The sequence below is a fragment of the Odontesthes bonariensis genome, chromosome 23 (assembly GCF_027942865.1).
Source record: "Odontesthes bonariensis isolate fOdoBon6 chromosome 23, fOdoBon6.hap1, whole genome shotgun sequence".
NCBI lineage: Eukaryota > Metazoa > Chordata > Actinopteri > Atheriniformes > Atherinopsidae > Odontesthes > Odontesthes bonariensis.
In genome coordinates this window covers 5,373,165-5,397,720 of record NC_134528.1, presented here as the reverse complement: position 1 = coordinate 5,397,720, position 24,556 = coordinate 5,373,165, and the positions used below count along the sequence as shown (strand labels likewise).

The following is a 24,556-nucleotide window of genomic DNA, read 5'->3' as shown; positions in this document are numbered from 1 at the left end:
GGCTCCGTGCTGACCAGCGTGCGGCGCTCTCTCAGCTCTCTGAGTTTAGGTTGTTTCATTTATTTAATACTTCTCATGGCGACATAAAGCAGGCTGCTTGGGATGCGTTTACTAGATAAAACTGCACATTTTGTGGCATCCGACACATTCTGAAGCTGCTGTTCCATCTTAATTATGCATATTTAACTTAAAGTCTGTAACCTTTTACTCCGAATTATTAAAAACCTTTTACTCCGCTTATTAAAAAAAAAAAGTAGGGCTGGGCAATGGATAAAATGTTTAATCTAAATAATCACATGATTTCCCTGATTAATCGCATTTGTACACAAAATCTAAAAATGAATCCAAAAGTAGCGTATAGCTTTTAGCATTTAGCTTTATTTTAAATGTGCTGCCATATGAATGAAAGTGCCATAACATTTGTTGTGCAAACACACTTTTAACATCAGCATCTTTCTGTAGTTTTTATGTAGAAGCCTCGCTCCACTGTCTGTTTCCTTGAATGACTTGCTGCTATCAGTTGTGTGTTTTGCCTTTAAGTGATATTTTAGACTGGAACTACTACGCTGAGAAGACAATTCAACTTGGCAGAGTTTACAGATGACTTTGGTTCTGTCGACTCCGCCGTCTGGAAGAACTTTAAAATGAAAATGGCCGAGTAAAAGTTCCGTACCCTTCTCCATGTTTGGTGGATCCGGCGATTACTTTCTTTTCCGATTCCACAGCAGACAGCAACAGACTTTTACAAAATAAAAGCCTGTGAGCAACAGACTTTTACAAAATAAAAGCCTGTGAGCAACAGACTTTTACAAAATAAAAGCCTGTGAGCAGCAGACTATTTATTATTATAACAATTTATTATTTTACAATAAAAAAACAAATGATAAACTCCTGCACTGGAAAAAATGCCCCTCCAAAAATAAGTAAAAAAACAACAAATAAAAGACGTTTTTGCTTGAAATAAGCAAGAAAATCTGCCAATGGAACTAGTGAAAATCGGCTTGTCAAGATTTCTTGAAATAAGATGTTATATTTAGGACTTTTGAGATAAAAGTGACCTTGAAATTAGCTTAAAAATCAAATGTCAAAAAAAGCTTGTTTCATATATGTGACTCAAAACAATTTATTTTCAAGACTTTTTCATTTTACAAGATATTCCAGATATATTGTATTAAAACAAATCCCTATATCTGGCTGAAATAGTACTTGTTAGGCAGATGTGTCTTATATTAAGTGTAATGAGATATTTAGACTAGAAATGAGACAAATATACTTGGTAAGACTTTGATTTGTTTCCCAGTGTGCTTCCTGTCTCTCTGAACTTTCCATTAAAGGCATGAAAGCCCCAAAAAATAATGAAAAATAAAAAAAACTGCGTTAATGCGCGTTAAAATATTTATCGGCGTTAAATAATTAACGAGTTAATGTGATAATTAAAAGTTATGCATGCTTTTATCACCTCTCTGTTTACGGGTCTGGATCAGTCTCAAGTTGTCTTGTAACTGGTCTGAAAAAACACAAACTTCCATCTTGGCATCCCCGTTTGTTTGAGTTTAACATTTAATTGCTTACTTTTAAAGTCTTTGAATGGCTTGGCACCGTCTTCTCATCGTTCACACAATCAGAACTCATTGCTGACTTCTGAAACCCTGCCGGGGTGCAGTACAGATTCCTGTGATCAGGCACTGTGCATGACGTACGGCTCCCGTGACCCCGAACACACAAACACTCCGTCTCATTAATTCATGGCCTTCAACTCCGGCTTGAATTACACTCTGAGCTCAGGCTGAATTAATTTAAAGGGAATCCGTTTGTTTCACAATCTTTGAGCCTCGCATTGTAAACGGCGCTGTTCCTGACATGTAACGCCGTGTCCCACCGCGCTTTGCTCTTATTCATAATTCAGTCTGCTCGGATGTCAAAGAAACATCTGCGTTCACCTGTTTTACAGTCAGTCTCCAGTTGGTTATTTCCTCCGCTCAGCCCAAACCGTGATCAAATCAAACTTTATTTATACGGCACTTTTCATACATTAAAAATGTAGCACAAAGTGCTATACATGTTTAAAAGCAGCCCCCCATCCCCACAATGCCCCGCCCCACCCCAGCACATACACACAAACAAATGCACACACATGTGTGTATATATATCAGAATTACTTTATTAATCCCTTGGGGGAAATTCCTTTCCTGCAGTGCACTCGTTTACAGAAGAAAATACAATAGAGCAAAATAAATATAATACAATAAGATAAAGTAAAGATAAAGCAAAATTACAACCCCATACAGTAAAATAGAATTACACCCCTCCCATTAAAACTGTAAAAATAAGATGTAAGAATAAGATAAGGAAAATCTCAGTATATACAATATATTGTGTGTATATATAGCGCATTGTAAATACTGCTCTCATATATATATATATATATATATATACACACACATAATAAAATAAATGTTGATCGATGATGAAAACTGATGTTGCATGGCTGATCCAAGCCGCCGTGCGTTCCCACAGACGCATGCCAGCCGAGGGCTTAAATCCGTTGCGTATGATGACTGGAGCAAAGGCAGAGAATGGGGCGCAGGCCCTTTAAGAGGAGCCCAAAGGGGGAGGGAGGGGGGGGTGCATCCATAACAGATGAGTTTATTCAGTGGCCATGGTAAGACGTGGTTAAAAGCTCCTCTGCACTCCAGCGTGCGCTCACAGACGGTGCGCCTCCGTCCTGCCGACCCGTTCACACATGCTGACAGAGCTCCGGCTGAGACATGGACGCGCTCAGAAGAAAGGGATGAAACTGGGAGAGCAGACGGAGAGCAGCAAGGAACGGTAGAAAGAGGAGTGCATGGACCAGAAAGAAGAGGTTAAAGGAATAAAGAAGACCAGAGAGGACAGTAAACAGTTGCATCGAGGTGGAGAATGGGCAATTCCTCCTTCCCAGGCATGTCCCTTCTCTCTCCGTCCATTCTGTAGTTGCAGGTATTTCTAACTTGAGTGCCTTTCTCTGACGTGTTGGGGCAACTACCGCTGTTTACCTCCACTCTGCCTGTCCTATTGCACTCCACATGCGTTTATATTCGGTACTTTACTGAGTTTGCACTTTGAGGAAGCCTCTGTTGCAGAGCGGCACTGCAGTGCCAGGATCTGAAATCCGGGTCAGTGCTGAAAGCGTCTCCTAAGTTCTCATTTTCTTGCGGTGCGATTCAACGTAAAGCCTCGGAGCGACTGCACCCTGAATAATCAGTTAAGTGCTGCAGTCCGTTTGAAACGCAGTGGAAGTGTCTTTGAAATGCCATCCAGGGCAGATATCGACAGGGCTGAGCATCTGAGTAACAGTGGTGGTGTGGGTGGCGTCTGGCGAGCTTGTTTACTGCCTGTGCGGATGGGAGACTGTTGATGTTCTGGCTCTCTGAGGCAGTGTGAAGGAGAGCTTATTGATGGATTCAGAGGCTGCAGTGATATCTGGAGATGGCAGAGTCTCAATGCTGTGGTTTACGTGTGTTTTCAGGCAGCAGAAACTAGAAAAAAACTCATTTTTGGGGATATTTATGTGTGAATTTGAGTCCCACAGGAACATTTTAAGCTTTCAGGTGTTTATCCTGAACCACAGAAAGGATCATGAACACAATCTTCCTGGGACAGAAATATTTACGTCCCAGTTAACTGGGTCGGGAGCCTTAAATCCTTTATGTTCCTCTCAGACTGAAGGTAACACGGCTGCATGTTGTGCAAACCAAACATTTCCAAACCGATTTCACAGAAAATCAGCAGTAAATAATCATGCCGTCATTTATCTGAACAAAAAATGTGCATTTCTTTCTTTTTTTTTTTTTTTTTTTTTATGCCGACAGATGTTATCCTTAACCTAAACAGTCATTTTTAATGCTAAACCTAACCTGAGACAGGAGATTACAGGAGCTGTGCACAACTAAACCCTCAGAGTAAAAAGATCTGGTTTTAAATGAATAAACGTGGCTGTTTAGATTAGATAAAAGCTTCCAAGCAAGTTTATTCTGAAGAAGAAAAACACTGTCGGGCAACAAAGAAGAAGAAATGTGATTGCAGATGCTGTTTTGTGAATTTAAGGGTGCACATTTGTCACAAATGGAGGATAGCATACCTGCCACATAATGCAAGAGCAGAATGAATCATTTAAAGTGAAGGGATTTCTGGTCGGTTTAAGGCAGAAATCCAGCTTTGATTTCACTGGAACGTTGTTTCAGCAGCTTTAACCCGTCTGTGGGATGGATCTCAGGAGTATTTAGCTTCGTTGTTAAATTGTTCTTTGATTTAAATATTAACAGTGGATTACCCCAGGTTTGACGGTACTTATATTAATATCTCTTGATGCCTTTTGTCTTAAAATGACACTGGAGAATCTGCTAATTCTCTTTGCTCTTCAGCTTCTCCTGCAGTTTGAGGATATAAAACTATCAAAAAAAAAAAGAAAACCCTGCACACGCACAGCCGTGCATGTGAGTTTGATATGAAAAAGACACGAGAGGCCACCAAAAATGTAAAGAACCAACGTGGGGGTGTACAGTAAGCAAAGGTTGGTGATTCTGGTGTGAAACTGGTTTCCATGTCGGCCTGAAACTGAACTGAGGAGCTTTCTGAGGCTTCATCTGTGAGGCAGATGTCATGACTTACCTTTCAACGCTCTGTTCATGGGTGTTTGAAAAGGTTTCACAAATCCCAAACAAGGTTTTAATGAATCTACAGCCTCTTTAGAATAATTCCATCCAGATTTGAGCAGTGTAACTGTTGTAGTTTCCAGACAGGACCTAGTTTAGGGCGATCAAAATGCAAAAAAAAAAAGCAGTAAAATGGCCCTGTTCTGGATTTTCACAAATCAGAAAAAAGTTTCACAAATCCCAAACAAGGTTTTAATGAATCTACAGCCTCTTTAGAATAATTCCATCCAGATTTGAGCAGTGTAACTAATGTAGTTTCCATACAGGACCCTGTTTAGGGTGATGAAAATGTAGTGAAATGGCCCTTTATGCCCATCCATTTAATTCATGAATCGGATGCCAACTTCAGCGTCGTGTCTCTGGGCTTGATGTGGCGCTCGTGTGCCCCCCCTGGAACACCCCCACATTTAAAATCCCTGCTCCCCCCTGACTCTGCTGTTGTATTTCCCAACGACCCCCTCAGGTTCACAGCCTGCACCGAGCAGAGGGAGAATCGATTGAACCCTTTTCATGATTTTTAAACCGGCACCTTTTTACTGATTGGTTGTCAGTTAAAAGAAGCAACAACAGAGTTGAGCCGCATCCGTCCTCATCCTTGTTTTTCCCCCTCTGAGCTCTCTCCTGCAGTAAATTCGTGTTCCGAGTCGAACGCTTTCATCTCATTTCTCACTTCCTCCCATCTTGGGTCTCTTTGATGAATCTGAGTTTTTAAGGATCTTATGTTGAAGTTTGTGCTGTTTGTTGGCTGACGTGGTGCCGTGAAGCAACGCGGTGGGAACTGCGGCCTCTCGGCCTCCAGCTGCTCCAGGGCGGTTTCAGGGTGGGAGTCGGCTTTAAAGGGATAGTTCGCCTCTTTTGACATGAAGCTGTATGACATCCCATTTCAGCAACATCATTTATGAACATCTTCTTACCCCCTGCTGCGTCCTGTGAGCAGAGTTCCAGCCTCGTTTTGGTGTTGATGAAGGTAGTCCGGCTAGTTGGCTGGGGTTTAAAAAATAAAGCGTTTTGCTTCTCAAAACAATATGCGTTCAACAGAGTAATACATTTGCATCACAAAACCGTTGTGCAGGAAAAAGTCAGACCTCACAATCGCTTGGTGCTATTTTCTCTCCCTTCATATCACTGCCTGCTGTGCATTTCCTTCGCTTTCCTTTCCTTTCCTTTCTTCTTCCCTTTCCTTTCGTTTCCTTTCCTCTTGTTTCCTTTCCTTTTTTCTTCCCTTTCCTTTAATTTCTTTCCTTCCTTCCTTCCTTCCTTTTGTTTCCTTTCCTTTATATGCTGTGTAGACAGTGCAGACCAAGCAGCAAACACCGTAACAGGCGCGGCTGTCGGCAGCAGGCAGTGATACGAAGGGAGAGAAGAAGGAAAGGAAACAAGAGGAAAGGAAAGGAAAGGGAAGAAGAAAGGAAAGGAAAAGAAAAGAAAGCAAAGGAAATGCACAGCAGGCAGTGATACGAAGGGAGAGAAAATAGGGCCAAGCGATTGTGAGGTCTGACTTTTCCTGGAGAACCATTTTGTGATGCAAATGTATTACTCTGTTGAACGTATATTGTTCTGAGAAGCAAAACGCTTTATTTTTTAAACCCCAGCCAACTAGCCGGACTACCTTCATCAACACCAAAACGAGGCTGGAACTCTGCTCACAGGACGCAGCAGGGGGTAAGAAGATGTTCATAAATGATGTTGCTGATATGGGATGTTACACAGCTTCATGTCAAAAGAGGCGAACTGTCCCTTTAACATGTAGAAGTGATGCTCTCGGGTGGGAAATGCCTTGGCTGCAGGGCTGTTAAACAGTCTTTGTGATGATCAATGAGAGAAAACGGCTCTCATCCTTTGGTTTGGATCTAAAGATGCGTGAGAGGCTGGAGCTGCTGCAGCCTGCAGAGAGCTAAACGGGGTCCACACCGTCTTTAATTGGTATTGATTTACATGAAGCCTCTCTCTCCTCCTCTGCACTCTGCACTAATCTGTCAGCGCAGCCTCTTGGAAATGTGCTGGTTTGAAAAGTCAGCATTGAAGACAGGAAGCCTGTCACATCCTGCATGCCGTTTCACTCAGAAACTCCTCAGAGGATTAAATCTGAAGCGAGCGTTTTCAAACGGCAACTGTACAGTCGCCTCCGAACATCTCAAACTTATCTCTTTGTGCCGCATGACTGTGTGAGTCACGTCACCGCGGCGACATGGCAGCACCCCGCCCGACTCCCGGGGAGGTTTGGGAGGGCGGCAAATCAGGCGTGCAGGAGCGATGCGTGAAGAAGGGAAGTGTGGGTGCAGATCTGTGGGAGAGCCGAGCAGTTTACATACGTTTACCTGGGCTGGGTATCGTGGCCAATTTCCTAAATCGATTCGATTTCGATTCATAAGGTCCTGAATCGATTAATCACGATTGGATTCAATTCCATTTTAAAACTATAAAGGAATTGCAAGTGAAAGTGTACTTGAACTACAACATTCCATCACTGCAAATTGCATTAAGGCATTGTTTCTCAATGTGCAAAAATGATGATGATAATAATGATAATAATGGTAACGAAACTAAAAGTAAACTTAAACGATCTAAAGTCCAGTCCTGTTATTGTGACTTTTTTCTCACTTGGTAATTGTGAGATTCTTGTGCAGGAAAAGGAGCTCCACGGAGCGCCACTGTTGCCTCACGCACGAGACTACTGGGGTTAACTTCATGAAAAAAAATAAAATAATAAACAAATTTTTTTTTTAAATAATAATAATTAAAAAAAAAAAAAAAAATCGATCTCATGCCCTACAAATCAATTTTGCAAAATTTAAAATGAAATCGTTTTTTTTTTTTAACCCAGCCCTAACATTTACATACGGAAACATGCAGGCTGGACCAGGAGAGGGAGGAAGCTGCGGTGCAAACGGTGCCGGCATCAGAGGTGTGATTGATGCTGTTTCCACAGGTTCTTACAGGCCGGGCCGGGCTGGCTGTAACGTCTGTTCTCTGGAGCTCTTTTTCACTCCTGATGCACCGCAGCCTTCGATGCCAAATTGAAGTTATTGAAGCATCAAGAGTTTGTGAATGTTTGCTTCGTTCTCTGTGGAAGTCGAGCACATACCGTCAAAGTTTTGGATTAGAAAATAAGGGAAGCGAGCAGTCCTACCACCCCACCCAAGCTCCGGTATCTAAGCTGAAATCACCACTGGTCAAACACTTCTAAACTACAATGGGCTTTATGTACAGCTGCACTACTGCCTGAAGCCTTTGTTTCCTGTCTGCCATCATTGGACAAACTGATTCATTCAGGTGTGTCTGCTTTATTGTTGTTGTCTCCACTGAGGTTGGGCACACCTGGATGAATCAGTTTGTCCAATAATGGCCGACAGGACACAAAGGAGCTGGCTGAAGTTCAGGAAGTAGTGCAGCTGTACATGAAGCCAATGACGGGCCTACCTTTGTTGACATGATGTGAACATTCATTATTACCTAAATGAAAACACAAACGGGTGTATATGAAAAAAACATTTATTAAAAGGCTCGCTTGCTTTTCTTTTACAGTTTTTCTTGTCATTTCACATAACTTTTCTTTACTTTTTCCATTGATCCCGGTATTTACACGAGGGTTTTTGGTTTTTTGGCAAGCGGAGGGCCTTCTCTGTCGTGGCGTTCCTCATCCATCTGTTTTTTTTCGGTATTATTCGTGCGTTGTCAGTAGTGATGGGAAGTTCGGCTCTTTCGACTCCCCAATGGCTCTTTATTTAGGATCTTTTCTAGCCTATATTTTACCTTAACTTTGCAAAAAAAAATCATGGTTTATGTGTTGAAAACCATTTTGCTTTCAGTGTTTTTATGAGAAACCTTATTATTGCCTAATTCTTTGCATTTATTCTGTGACAAAACCACTTTTACGTTTGTTTATTTCAATTAAACTTTTTTATTGGACAAATGAACCAAAAAATTTCAAACGCATCCACAGAACCAAAACCAGAACCAAACTCCTTAATTCTCACGTGAATACCGCATGCTGGTCGCCATGCTGGTCGCCATGCTGGTCGCCATGCTGGTCGCCATGCTGGCCGCCATGCTGGCCGCCATGCTGGCCAATCATAACAAAGCTCTGTAACCAGAGCTGGGACTGAGCACTGAAAGTGAAACCTAAGCAGCGAATGGGGAAAAAAACTTGGAGTCGGCTCTCACTTGATGCGAGCCGGCTAAAATCCGGGTGATTTACGGGAAAATACTAATACGGGAGGAGGGCGGGAGAGAATAGTAAAATACGGGACTGTCCCGCCCAAAACGGGATACTTGACAGGTATGGTGGAGCATCCTCTGATATCGATGCAGATGTTGAACTGTGGGACTGTGCTGTCGTCATTGAGGACTTCCAGCTGTGCGTCTGCTGGACGACAAAGACGTGCACAGGTGCACGAGGTTTCTTTAAGCCAGAGACGGTCGAACATCTTTGGCCTTCCAGTTAAAACCGAGCTAACGCAGTTGAACCTCTTCTGCAGGATGTCGGGATCAGGACATTTGTGTTTGAAAAGCATCTTTCCATCTGCTTTAAACGTTTTTCTGGATGAACCTTTGGGCTCGTCTGACTTTTATCTCCCGCCAGCCGTCCTGAGACCGCCGACACGTACGGTTTAACCCTGATCCCTGATGGGGGACATTTTTGTCCACTTGGGGGGAACTTTCTCCTCTAATTTCACACTGGAAATAGTGATACTCATCATATTTGGTCCAGTTGTGCATTTTTGGCTATTTTTTCGAATTTCAAACCCACATCATATACAATGCAATTTTTCATTGTGTAGAAAAAAAACTCCTTAATTTCTGAAAAGGGACATTTTTGTCCCCTTTAAAAACAACCTGAAAACATCATATATTAATATTTTTTTCCACTTTTTTTTTTCATGAATCTTTTATTACACTTCAGTTCTGATCATAACTACCAAGTTTTCAATTATTTTCAAAAAAATTAACCCTTTAGATGCCAATTTGAACTATTTAGCCCAAATTTTAAGCCTTTAGGTGCCAGTATTTTCAAAATATGGAATGCAAATTGGAATTATTGAGTAGGGATAATTATGGTCTGGGATATGTCAATGATTAGCAACAACACTGATTTTTAGGGATTTTTCATTTTTTTTTTTTTTGTTATGCCTGATTTAAAAAAAACAAACAAAAAAACAAACCCTCCTTAATTTTTAAGGACCATATGTTAATATTTTTTTCCACTTTTTTTTGCATAAATCTTTTCTTCCACTTCAGTTCTGATCTTAACCACCAAGTTTTCAATTATTTAAAAAAAATAACCCTTTTAAATACCAGTGTATATGAGGTAAACACCAATTTCTGTTAAAAAACACACAAACTGCTGTATTTTCAATGTATGCAATGCAAAGTGAAATATTCTATGGGGGATTATTAGGTCTGGGATATGTCATTGAGCTACAACATCAGTTTTATCAGCTTTTTAGTTTTTCTGCAATGGCAGATTACAGAAACGGCTCCCATAGAAATGTCTAAAAAAATGTTCCTTTTCAGAAATTAAGTTTATTTAAATCGGGTATGAGGGTTAAGTGATCCCACCAGGGAAACTCAAAGGAGAGTCACAGCTCTGATCCCGACAGGTTTATTCTTTGAAAAATGTCTTTGTTTCCTTCTGTGTATGAAGACAAATGCGATCCTGTGCTTTTAAGGTGAAAACGCTGACAATGAGAAATGGGACGAACAGGAAAACCTTTCATTTATTTATTTGTTTTCGCTGCTGTGTTGCCTTTCTGTGATGAATCGGGAGCTGCTGTGTAAAAGTTTGATCGGTTCGGCTCTACAAAGGGCCGGTAACGACCTCGGGCCTGCACCGTTTAAAGGTTCCACAACGGAAATGGGATTGAATGTTTGGATTAATTGTTATTTTGGACTGATTAATGTTTTCCAAATGATCTTCATGAATGTGTGCAGATGTGTTGCCACTCGCTGATGGCTTCGTAATGGAGTCCTTAAGTGTGTATGACTCTAAGCTGCAGGAGTGATGGCTAATCGGGCAGATCGGGGAGCATTGGAGAGTGTGTGTGGTGTACGGTTACAGGCGCTTTCCTCCATTAATCTTTTTAAATCAGATTTATTGGCGTTTACGTGCTTCTCTGGGCAGAAAGACGGGGTAAATGAGGGCGAACGGGAGGAAAGTCGAGCATCACAGGTGACTTTAATAACGTGTTAGACGTGGACGAGTTGCCATGTTTAGTCCTTTAAAGAAGCCACGACTCATCTTACTGCCTTTTGAAAATGGCCGATGCAAAACCTCTGAAGAGCCAGCTGTCGCTCTCCGACCCATTTCCTGTCTGTTGGAGTTTTATAGCAGAAAAAGGTCAATTCTGTTGGCCTACAGAGTTTTCCTTTGTTTTGCTGAAAGAGTGGAAATGATGGGTTCTGCTGCTGGGAAACTGTTCAGTATGCAGTCATGGTAAAAGTTTTCTAAGCTCTCAGATGAGAGTAGTTGAGGATGAAATGCGGGCAATTATTTTATCATATTTTTCCACAGCGTTACGGTTTCAGCTGCTCTGTTTTTCACTGTCCAATCAGGTAAGGCCGTGCTCCATGAGGTACCGCCCCTTTTGAAAATCATGTAAATGTAAAATAAATTTTTTATTTATTTTTTTTAAATTCCTGGCGTTACAATACAATCTCTTTGGCTGTGTTCGAAGCCGCATACTTCTCCGACTAACTTTTTGAGTGAGTAGGGGTGGGCGATATGTATCGTTTGCGAAATTATCGTGAATGTTGTTTTGACGATGAGTAATTTTGCAATATCGGCGGACCGTCAGCTCGATCCCGAGATCCAACCACGAGCTTTTTAACTGCAGCAACTTTAAGATGCGCTATTGGAGCTGGAATTACCGCGGCTGCTGGCACCAGACTTGCCCTTCAATTGATCCCCGTTAAAGGATTTAAAGTGTCCTGTGTTGTTATTTTTCGTCACTACCTCCCCGAGTCGGGAGTGGGTAATTTGCGCGCCTGCTGCCTTCCTTGGATGTGGTAGCCGTTTCTCAGGCTCCCTCTCCGGAGGGAGAAGTAGCCTGAGAAATGGCTCGAGGTTATCGGTCACCAAAGCGGCCGGGGCACCCCGAGAGGCACCCCGCATGGGTTTTGGGTCTAATAAATGCACGCATCCCCGAAGGTCAGCGCTCGTTTTGCATGTATTAGCTCTAGAATTTCCACAGTTATCCAAGTAACGGTGGAGCGATCAAAGGAACCATAACTGATTTAATGAGCCATTCGCAGTTTCACTGTAGCCTACCAGCCGTGTGTGCTTAGACTTGCATGCTTGTGTTCATTTTATTGTGATCTTAACGCAAGTTTTAATTTTTTTTTTTTTTTTTTTTTTTTTAAATATCGTCAAAATATCTTTATCGTGAAAATCCTAAAAAATATTGAGATTTTTTTTTTTGCCCATATCGCCCACCCCTATGAGTGAGTAAGCGAGAAGTTCCCGGGTGCATACTAGATTCTCTGAAATGTTGGGTATGCATCATGAGGTTACTACTCATACTCGAACTACCCAAGATGCAACGTAACGTCGCAGATCGTCATTTCCTGTCAAAACGGTAGCTTCAAGCTAGCTACAACGAGGGTAGGTTCACTTCCTGTTTTCAAAACAAAAGCACCAATTGTATGGTAATGGCTTTCCCTATGATAAAAGGCAACGGGTATTTTATTTTGTGAAAATAACAGGAAGTGCGTTGCTCACTGCGGCTAGCTTTAGTAGCGCCAAATTCGTGGGAACAAAATTGTAAATAGCCGGTATTTTGTCAGGTTTTCAACACGTTGGGGATCTAAACGACTACTTTCTCACCTGAAAATGTTTCAAATGTTGCTAAAGTTTACAGAGTTTAGAGCTTAAGCGAAATCACCGGAAGGTAAACAATCAATCAACGACTTTCACCATAAGCCGCTTTCGGACAGACCGTTCTAAGAAAGTAGTTATCAGAACTACCCTCCTCAAATTTCGTTCTGATAACTGTCCTTCCCCAGCGGAACTGTTTCAGTCTGCATTCGCACATGAGTCGGGACCTGATAGGGACTGATGCGCCGTGCGCAGCCGTCTGCTTCAGTGACGTGTTAGCCGTTAGCCTTTTAGCGCTACATTCAAACACAAAACAAAACGGTAAAAGTAAGGAGAGTAGAAAAAACACCACCAAGAAGCTAATATGGAGAGCGGGGAGGCCACCGTGTTCATGGTCTGCATGATGGTGATATTAATCATGGACGATCACATCAGGCGTCTGATATCGAGGCTGGAAGAGCTCACAGAGAGTCAGGAGATACTTTTTCATTTCATGAAGGAAGAAAGGAGAGCAGCGCTGCAGACAAATGAGACCACGTGTAAGTTTAACTTAAGGAGCTAAATGGTTATAGGAACTAAGGGAGAAAGCCCCGAGTTCCTGTATGTCCGAACACGGGAGAAAACGGCCCCGCGGATTAAAAGGTTATTAGAACTGCCAAAGGTTCCTACAGTCCGAAAGCGGCTATAGATGTTGCGAGATTGGGTCGTCTAGCGTAGCGCCGCCTACTGATCGGGAGGTGAACTACCTTGCGTATCCGACATCCCAGGTTAGGGTTGACCTTTATAACACAGTAATATTAAACCTAATAAAATAATCAAAATAACTCAGTAAATGTCTCCCGTAATTGGGTCGTTTAACGTAGCGACGCCTACTGCTCGGGTTTAAAAGTTTAAGAGTCAAAGTAGTAAAAGTAGTAAAAAATGCGATATACAAATAAACAAAAGAAAAATAATATATATATATATATATATATATATATTAATGAAAAGTGCAAATCAAATGTATATAAATCAAACCCTTCAGACTTCATATCGTTTCATTGAAATAAATCTCTTCAGTTGGCGTAGCGATGAGGATAAATTGGCAACCAAACAGTCAGGACCTCCCAGACCAAATTTAAATATAAAACTAATTTCTACTAAATTACTTATGGGGCAATCTCGTGCTTATATTTCTCTTTTTGTAATGTGACAGCTGACGTATTAATTTACCCAATGAACGGGTCACTTTAGTCATCATTGCTACTATTGCCCCCCCCCCCCCCCCCCCCCCAGAGAAATCTGTCAGGAGCCGCCGCTGGTTTTTATAATGAATGATAGAAATGATGCTTTAATTGTAATGGCAAATGTACAAATTTTACCATCAAAGTCGCATAAATGACAAAAATTAATAAGATATTTATTTATATATATAAATAAATACATACAAATATATACAAATTACTTCCTCTACATACTTCAAATAAATTGCAGAAGCTGCACGGTGTAAACAGACTTATTTATAACGTTTGTTTAAACTGCAGTGACTCAGATTTTAACCGTTTGAGAGGTCTGAGTGCAGAACCACACCTGAAACTCTGTGAAAACACAGTAACCATCAAGATGTTCCCAGTTTGCGTTCATATTGTAGGAAAGAATGGCTGAAATAAATAATAAATAGAAATAAAAGCCCTCTGAGGATCGACCGTGGCACTTAAAAAGCTCCTTTTGAAGCAGGTCGGCGGCTCCCTGCTGTGCGTGGGGAAGATTCCCGGCACGCCGGACACGCCGGCCAATCGGCTTCTCCAGCTCCAGCTTTCATTTTTTTCCTCTCTGCAGACAAATTTAAGAACAGCAGGTCACGCGATCTGAGAGCTCGCCACCACTTTGCTCGTCCTAATGCAGCCCTTTCACAGGGTAAAAGCAGGGCGACCCGAGTGTGAGCGAGGCTGCTTTCAGGCCTCCCTGCAGCCCTCACACATCCGGCTCCTTCCAGGACGGCGTGAAGTTCAACTCTCATCTCATATTCCTCTCCAGATTGATTTGTTTCTCCCAGCAGCTGTAACATTTTGTTCTCGTCGAGGTGTTTCTATTTCAGCGTCTCTGGTGGAGGACGGCCTATCGGATGGCATTAGTGTCACGCATCAGGGCACAAAGGCGGACGGGAATCTGCCGCCAACACGCACGCTGCTGCAGGTGAACGCTGTGTGTGCGTTTTATTTATGCTGCTTTGGTTTTATTTGTCCAAGACTGGTTTGTTTTCGGGTCTTTAAGACGAATATTCGTGGGTAGATGAGCCGGAGCGGCTCAGAAACCGCTGGGGATTTCAAGTCTTGTTTGTTTTGATTAGAGGATTATATTCCGGGGATGGGAACCCGTGTTTGTAACATCAGTCGCACGCAAATGGATTGTGAATGTGAGCCACGACCGGTGCGTTTCCCGGAGCCGATAAGCAGGAGGTGTAAAGACATCTGGCACCGGAGAGGAATGATGTGTGAATAAAACATGATGTTGACTTATTTACAGGTGGTGAAGAGGTCTGAGTTTCTAAAGTGTCGCACTTCCTGTCCACACTGCTCTGTGTGAGCTGTGTGAAGGGCAGAGCTGCAGGATGTGCTAAACTTCAGCTAAAGCCACCGCTCATTAAAACGCTGTGAAATGGGTACACTGGAAAAAATGCCCCTCCAAAAATAAGTAAAGAAAACAACAAATAAAAGTCGTTTTTGCTTGAAATAAGCAAAATAATCTGCCAATGGAACTAGTGAAAATCGGCTTGTCAAGATTTCTTGAAATAAAATGTGATTTTTAGGACTTTTGAGATAAAAGTGATCTTGAAATTAGCTTAAAAACCTCTTAAAATGTAAAAAAAAAGCTTGTTTCATATGATATGCGACTCAAAACGATTTGTTTTCAAGACTTTTTCATTTATCAGAATCAGAATGCCTTTGTTATTATACATGGTACAACGAAATTTAAAGCCACCAAAAACAGTGCAAAGACAGTGCAAATATATAGTAATGTAAAAAAGGGAAGGGTGTAAGATGCACAGTTTTTTACGGTAATAAATAAAATAAGGTGTTAGTAGGTTCAAGTATATGGACATATTGCACACAACAGTGTTTGGCCATAGTTTGAATATTGCACATGAATAGGGATTCTCCAAAGGGATGAACAGTGTGTCAGAATTTAGACTGGTTATGGCTTTAGGGAGAAAGCTGTTTTTGAATCTGCTCGTCCTTGTCCTGATGTTCCTGTAAATAAGATGTGATATTTGGGACTTTTGAGATAAAAGTGATCTTGAAATTAGCTTAAAAACCTCATCAAATGTAAAAAAAAAAGCTTGTTTCATATGAAATGTGACTCGAAACAATTTGTTTTCAAGACTTTTTCACTTAACAAGATATTCCAGATGTATTGTCTTCAAACAAGTCCCTATATCTGGCTGAAATAGTACTTGTTAGGCAGTTGTGTCTTATATTAAGTGTAATGAGATATTTTGACTAGAAATGAGACAAATATACTTGGTAAAACTTAGATTTTTTTCCCAGATTGCCACTCTGAGCCTAACCTGGTTCTCACGCAGATGGATGTTTCTCATCCATCTGGAATTTTGTCGGTTGCCTAGCTGTTCTCTGCTGTGAGTAGGCGGGGGTTGTATTCAAATACCTCTCGAACCTGATTGGAGAATTCAATGTGTGTGTCACGTACTACTTCGACCAATCATATCGAAAGCGGACGTGACACGTTGGAGCGCGACCTGTCTCTCGGTCTGTGGTGGAAAATAAACAAAACACAACAGCAGCGAGCAAAGTAGGATCGTCCGGCAATGGCTGTGTTTGACCACAGCCCTTTTACAGACAGCGTTCCACTTCCTATTCGCCCCATTATAAAAAATTTGGCTGCAGTTCAGTTGATTTTCTCTGGGGGCGCTGGCGAGCGAGTGCAGAATGACCATTTTCCATAGGGCTGGCGCTAATAACTCAAAAAATGTCCCCGCTAGCGGCTGAAACCTGAAAATAATACTGTGATTTCTGACAGAGGGATGTAGATTTATATCGAAAGTACAATAACCTGGGAGTTACAGCTTTCTGTTTTCTTACAGGTCTGGCATTTGCGAGTCAGTATCCGCTAGCATCTAGCTAACGGAATCTGAAGAACGCACGGCTGATTACGACCGGCTGCTTTACGGCACTCGTCCACTGTGCCAGAGTGCTAACCTGGTGCCGCTAACAACAACCAAAGCTAAACCAGAGGCTAGTCAGAGAGTATGCGAAAGGGCTGTGCTGAAATCTGTAACTATTTGAGCTAACACCTCTCTGCTAGCTCAGCGCTAGGACTGACCATGCCGTAAAGTGATGCCACATGCGTGACGTCACTCGGGATGCAATACTGACAATAAATGTGTATTTTAAACAAATCTAGTGAGTCTAAAAAATCAAACCAAGTGCCGTTTGAAAGGATAATTTATCCTGCCTTTAGGAAAATTAAAATGAAAAAATATAAAAAAAGTATATCCAAAGCAATGGCTGCATCTAAGGTGGATCTCATAGTATCACCATAGAGTTCGGCGTGCTCTGCACTGCTTCGTTGGCGCCCCTAGAGTGCAGTACCACCCGGAAATAGCCGCCAGTTTTCCCTCTCCTTATAATAGAGACTCTCTGGTTTGACTGTGTTCGTTGTCGCGCCGGATGCTACGTCATACCTGTTAACACCCCGCCCCACGATTATGATTGGCCCGGTTATGGGGTAACCGAAGGCTTCGGGCTCAACAAGGCGCGCCCAGACCCTCGTGCGAGCTCACGAAGTGTAACGAAGATGCACGAAGCACGAAGGGTCTGCGTGAGAGCCAGGCTACTCTGAGCCTGCTTGTTTGTATGTTTCTTCGTGTCGTACGACAGCTCAGATCTGCGTCTGCTCATGTCTGAATCTGGCAGGACTGCCTCAGCACGTGTCCTCTGAAAGCAAACACAGCAAACACTGAACGAGCTCCTCATTCGCTGATTTAACAGGAGGGTCCGTCTGATATCCGCCTGTCGGATGGAAAGCTTCTGTAGTCTGGAAATATCTGAACACAGAAGATGAAGAAATGATGGAATCGTTGCAGAAAGTTTCTCATGCGAGGATATGAAGCTCTGCAGTCGAAGGTTCTCTTTCTTAAACTTTCTATCCGATAATAAGAATAACTTTGTTGGCAGAAAAGAAGAAACGCTCTCGTTCCTCGGTGCCAGCCTCTGAAATATTTATGCTGACAAGGAAAGTCGACTTTTGTGTTGGTTGAACAAATCAAGTAGTTTGGCTTCATTAAACATTAACTTTAGATCATTTGCATCCCGACGAGATACTGAAGGGTAAATCTGTTGGAAGTCTGTCCCTCAGCGGCGGGATGTCTGAGGTTTCATCAGAGGAGGAAGCTGCTTGAAGCGATGCTTTCAGACATCTTGTTGCTTGTTCAGGGCTTTCACTGCCACTGAGAGACTCTTGTTGTGCTTTATTAGATGCTAAGTCGGCCTATTTAAATGTAGAAAGCACAAGCATCCGCCCCACAGTGGCTCACCTCTCGGGTGCTTTATTTCCTGACTTTTTAAAGGTTTCTTCCTAAAGAAAGAGTTTCTTTTCTGAGCTTTTTCAGAAGCGAGACTGTTCCAAATAATTGCTCTGCGATACCTGTGGCTAAGCGTGGGCCGCTATGAGATTCTGACAGTTTGGCAACCTGAAGCTCAAATATTGTACAGAAGATTTCCCAGTGTTGCAATGTATTGTTTTTAATGTGAAACACTAGTTTCAAACAACGTTTGTAGACTGATTATAACTAAAGCTCAGATAATACCTGGAATGATGATAAAATAATGCTTTAATATTGTTTATTTTCTTATTTCAATTGAATTCAGTTTTATTTATAAAGCACCAAATTACAATAAATGTCATCTCAATGCACTTCAATAATACAGCCCAATTAGAGTCCAATTCATTGTAATCATAATCAAATCCAATGAATTAAATTCAAAATTAGTCCAATTCATTCATACAGAGCCAATGCAACAGATCATCAGACTTCTCTTCGGTCCAATCTCCAGTCCTGAGCGTGCACAAGGCGACTGTGGAGAGAAAAAAAACTCCCTTTTAACAGGAAGAAACCTCCATCAGAACCAGAACCAGGAAGGGCGTCCATCTGCCTGGCCCAGCCGGGGGCTGAGAGGACAGAAAAGAGGGGACATCAAACACCGTAACACCAGGCCAGTCCTGTTGACAAGCTAGTTAGCAACAGGTTAGCATCACTCAGGGAATAACGGACGAGGAGAAGCTGATCTTTACCGTGGAACAGCGCCCAATGGTTTATGACCCCAAACAGCCGTACCACAAAGATCTGAACAGAAGGGCGGTAATCGCCAAAAAACTGTTTCAAGTGAACCAATAGAATCACTCGCTGCATATGAGGACGCCCTCGCGACATTTCGTTGTCGTTTCGCGTCAGTTTCGCTCGCTTTCAGTCAGGACGGGCTGTGACTATGGGATGTTTCAGGGTCACCTGAGCCATCTCTAACTATGAGCTTTATCAAAAAGGAAAGTTTTAAGCCTGATCTTAAAGGTAGAGAGGGTGTCTGCTTCCTGAAGCCAAACTGGCAGCTGGTTCCACAGAGAGGGGCCTGATAACTGAAGGCTCTGCCTCCCAAACTGGCAGCTGGTTCCGCAGAGAGGGGCCTGATAACTGAAGGCTCTGCCTCCCAAACTGGCAGCTGGTTCCACAGAGAGGGGCCTGATAACTGAAGGCTCCGCCTCCCAAACTGGCAGCTGGTTCCACAGAGAGGGGCCTGATAACTGAAGGCTCCGCCTCCCAAACTGGCAGCTGGTTCCACAGAGAGGGGCCTGATAACTGAAGGCTCTGTCTCCCAAACTGGCAGCTGGTTCCACAGAGAGGGGCCTGATAACTGAAGGCTCTGCCTCCCAAACTGGCAGCTGGTTCCACAGAGAGGGGCCTGATAACTGAAGGCTCTGCCTCCCAAACTCTTTCTTTTCTCCTAAACCTAACCCAGAAGCCTTCCGGCCATTGGTCAACTTTGGAAAAAGGTTTTTAAAAAACCTAAAACCCGAGTTTTTAGTCGCACACTTCAGATCCTGCAGGCTCACTATTTGCAAGTAAGATTATTTCCCATCATGCACCTGGTGGAAATTCCTCACAACAATGAAGTCATAAGATTGTTTTTAGCTTTGCACACTTTGTTTACTTTTAAACGGACAAACTCAACCTCACTTAAATAAACGGCTTAAATGTTTATATTAAATCTGCTCCAACTGTTGAGCAGTTAGCTTCGTGGCTCTTTTTCTTCCTATTTTACTGATGCATTAGTTATTGTTTTATTCTTTGAAGCAGTTTGGCAAACATTGGCTGAGGTGATATAAGTAGAGGAGACTTGGAAATGGGCACTTTTGGGCATTTGATTATGACTCTGACAGTTCAGTGCATCTTCAAATGAACAGATAACTGGATATGGTAAGAAGTAGCCTGAATTCTGTAATTATTTTAAAAAGCTGCAGTTAGTCAGCACCAGAGTCTTGGTGGCTCTCCTGAGTACCGCAGCACCGGTCCACAAATCATATGGCTGCCCGCCTGGCTTTTATTTATGAACCTTTTAATTTAGCCCCAAGGTTCCCTCTGATGGGAAAGTCAGTCGGTCCTTGGCTGTGAATGTGGCCGTAGATTTTTCCTGTGCAAAAAAAGGAGTTGACAGGAACTCGCCGGCTTTCTGATGACTTATTTGAGTTGGCCGTGTTCCTTGATGCTGCAGAATGGCTAACACGGTTCATCGTATTAGTTGTGTCACCAGAAATAGAATTTTTGATGTTTGCAGCGTCTAAATCGTTCTTTGACCACGTTCCAAATTGATTAATGTAATAACCTTTTAACGTTGGTGCTAACCAGGCCTCCCTTTCATGGCTGCAGATTGTCTTTTTGCCCTTTGCCATCTCCCAGAATTCCTTTTTATTATTGAGACGGCTCCTTTGGTGTCATAACGAACCGTTCCTGCATGTTCAGCAGGCTTCAACACTTCCTGTTTGGCAGTCTCATCTTAAAGTAACACTAGATATCTGGGCCTGAAACTGCCTTTGAGCGCTCTGGGACTGAGGTTTACTTTACGGTAGCTTGAGATTTTTGTGAGCTTTTAACGCCACACTGGAAAAAATGCCCCTCCAAAAATAAGTAAAAAAACAACAAATAAAAGACATTTTTGCTTGAAATAAGCAACAAAATCTGCCAATGGAACTAGTGAAAATCGGCTTGTCAAGATTTCTTAAAATAAAATGTGATATTTGGGACTTTTGTGTTAAAAGTGATCTTGAAATTAGCTTAAAAACCTCTTCAAATGTAAAAAAAAAAAAAGCTTGTTTCATAAGATATGTGACTCAAAACAATTTGTTTTCAAAACTTTTTCACTTAACAAGATATTCCAGATGTATTGTCTTCAAACAAGTCCCTATATCTGGCTGAAATAGTACTTGTTAGACAGTTGTGTCTTATATTAAGTGTAATGAGATATTTTGACTAGAAATAAGACAAATATACTTGGTAAGACTTTGATTTTTTTTTTTTTCCAGTGTAAATCTCTCAATTATCTTCTGTCGTGATTCTGAACACTGAAATTTCTGCTCATTTCAGGTCAGTTTGACTTGATTTCACACCTTTTTAAAGTGTCTGAGTTCTGTTTCAGACTGATAATAGTTTGAAACCACAGAGGATCATAAGGAAGCGGTTCATTTTTCACATGTTTGATGTGCTTCAGCTGGAACAAAATGGCCGCCACCTTCCTATCACTGTTCGGTTCTGTTAATAAATCCATGTCATGGACGTCTGCCTCTTTACCTGTTATTTTTATATATATATATATATATATATATATATATATATATATATATATGTGTGTGTGTGTGTGTATGAGAGATCATCCAGGGAACTCAGACAGGATATTAATTGGTATATTTTCAGTAGCACTCTGTGCTTGATTAACATTATTTTTGGATTACTTCCTGTTTTAATGTGTTTATTTGTGAGCATGAGGGAAAAGAAGCCTATAGTAATCACTGTTTTTCGGTCCGTGTCTCGCACAGATCCAAACGTCTCCTCTGTGCAGTTCTGGCTTTCATCAGCAGAATGATTTCATTGGGATGACAAGTGTGCCTCCTCCTCCATATTTCTGCCACTCGGGTCCCCAGCCTGGATCCAAAAAGTCTCTTATTTATGCCTCTCCCCTCCTTCTATCCCCGTCTACTCCATCTGATTTTAGCCGTGCTGAAAGTAGCATTCTCTTTCTATCACAACATCACTTGTGCTTATTTTTCCCTCTCTGTCCCCCCTTCATTCTGCTCTGTCCACCAAGCAGAAAATGGGTCCAGGCACCGTTGCGGGCTATTATCTGTTCGAGCCATCTATCTTGATAATTGACCAGTGAGGGGAAATGTGACTGTGATCAGTGTGATGCTAATACATTCTGCCAATCTGACACACTCATAATCCGCCGGGCTCTACTTTCCCCCTCAGCCGTCGCAGGGAAGCGAGCGGCTCGTCGTGTTGCTGCATCGTAGCGGCAGTGGGCCGAGTGGGAGGGGAAATACTCTGTGCCCACTCAAACACTCCCGATTCCCATTTTAGCCACAGAGGAAGAGGAAACCTGTGTACACATGCACAGAAACATGATATAGACACGCACGTTTGTATGGGTGTAGCTTTGACAGCCTGAAAGGGGGAAAAAAAAAAAAAAAAAAGTCTGATTACAGTCAGTTTGTGCCGTAAATCACAGAGAACACATAAAACACCAGAGATTTAACCCTGATCCCTGATGGGGGACATTTTTGTCCACTTGGGGTGTACTTTCTTCTGTAATTTCACACTGGAAATAGTGATACTCATCCTATTTGGTCCAGTTGTGCATTTTTGACTATTTTTTGGAATTTCAAACACATCATATACAATGCAATTTTTCATTGTGTAGAAAAAAAACTCCTTCATTTCTGAAAAGGGACATTTTTGTCCCCCTTTTAAAATGACCTAACAACATCATATAATTATGTTTTTCCACTTTTTTTTTTCATAAATCTTTTCTTCCACTTCAGTTTTGATCATAACCACCAAGTTTTCAATTATTTTCAAAAAATTAACCCTTTAAATACCAGTGTATATGAGGTAAACACCAATTTCTGTTAAAACACACACACAAAAACTGCTGTATTTTCAATGTATGCAATGCAAAGTGAAATATTCTATGGGGGATTATTAGGTCTGGGATATGTCATTGATGAGCTACAACATCAGTTTTATCAGCTTTTTAGTTTTTCTGCAATGGCAGTTTACAGAAAAGGCTCCCATAGACATCCATTATAATGACTACAGCATTAGACTATGACACACACACAGTTCAGGATTATTTGGGGACAAAAATGTCCCCTTTCAGAAATTAAGTTGTTTTAAATCAGGTATGAGGGTTAAATGCATCCCAGGCATAACATCCTTTTTTGGCTCAAGGTCGGGGGTATCTGTTAGAATTAAAGGTTATATTTGCATCCTTCCTCAGTATAATTGGAGATTAGTGTGAATTTATCAGTTTGCATCAGGGCGCGCTCACTGGACCAATGAGAGGAAGTCCCATCAGAGACGGATGTTGTGTTCCAGTGAAGCCGAACGTGTGGTGTGCAGAGTCATTACAGCTTAAAAGTTCAAGGTTGGAGGTTTTAGATTCTTTTTAAACGTCCCCGTTTCAAAGTTCTGATTCATGCAGCACTTTGTAGAACATGTAGCATTAACGTTAGCATGTTTGGTTTAGCATGGCCATTTTGGTTTACAATATTAAGAGAATAACTTGAACAAAGATCGTTCTCCTTATTGCATGGCCGCGTGCACAGTTGAGTCGAGCTTCAGTTACAATTCTACAACACTTTTTGTTCTAGAAAATTTCTGAAGAAATTTTGATGGCTGCCAATCTACTACCTATCAACAAACCCTCTGCGAGGCCCAACATTCCTAAGACAGGTCTGCTGTAGACAGCCATGTCATTTTTTATCAAGGTCCTGTTTAAAAAAACAGCTTTTATGGCATTTTCAAAACTAATTTTGAAGCTCGTTAAGTGCTTTTCAATCGATTTTTCCATTGAATTTTGGGCTTCTGCGAGAACCAGTTTCGAGCTTCTAGAACAAAGTGTTCTTTTAACTGGACCATCGTCCTGGAAACGGTTTCCATGCAAACCAAGCAGAACTGAATTATTGACTGAAGCTGTCCGCGGATGTTCGACATTCTTCATCTTTGGGAGATCATCGTGCACGTTGCAGCGGCTGAATTCCCTTCACAGATGTTGCCTTAAAGTCACTGGAATGATGATTTTTGTGGTTATGAAATCAGGGTTTTATTAGAGCAGAGCGACGGAGCGTTTTAGTCCTGATCGGCTGATTTTAAATCGCTATATTTTTTTTATACTTTTAACCGCGATTCAGCTGTATAATTGGTGGATTTACAAAAAGATGGCACGCCTCGCCCCATTTGAGTCTTGATTTGACCCCTGACCTGGCCTTGAGCAGCTAAATTTGATCCTATTTTAGTTGGACTAACATGATGATTATTAGCTTTTTTTTCTGGGGTGTTGAGCATATACACTGAAGTGACTTTATTAACTTTGTTTTATGCATTTTGCAGACGCTTTTATCCAAAGCGACTCGAACTCGTATCCCAGGTATCTTTTAATTTATCTGGACTGTTGCTTGTTTTTAAATTCATTTAAATTATTAGGGGCCGAGCAGTGAAACTGCAAATTTTGTGAGCGCCACCTGCCAGTCGACGACATGAAAGAATCTAAACTTTATATTTTTGGGAGTCGCTCATTGACTCTGTAGCGCCCCCTACGATGCTTGGAAATGGCCCCCACATTGGGGTTAGTTTCGCGTGCGATGACAAAATTGGGTACACTCATTCATCATGCCCAGATGCACAAAAAAGTCTCATGCCTCCATGGTCCCACGCCCACAGGAAGGCGGCCATTTTGGATGGAAAGTGCGTTTTTGTGCCATTTTTGACCGATTCCACGCCTTGCAT

General features: G+C 41.8%; 1 protein-coding gene across 1 annotated transcript in view; it reads left to right on the top strand.

Annotated features, from left to right (window-relative positions):
* Positions 1-2,690: 2,690 nt before the first annotated feature.
* The window catches only part of LOC142373825 (SRC kinase signaling inhibitor 1-like), a 163,856-nt gene continuing 141,990 nt past the window's right edge, over positions 2,691-24,556 (top strand). The window contains exon 1 of the mRNA XM_075457256.1: positions 2,691-2,979. The gene's annotated coding sequence lies outside the window, so the exon portion shown is untranslated. The remainder of the gene's footprint in view (positions 2,980-24,556) is intronic.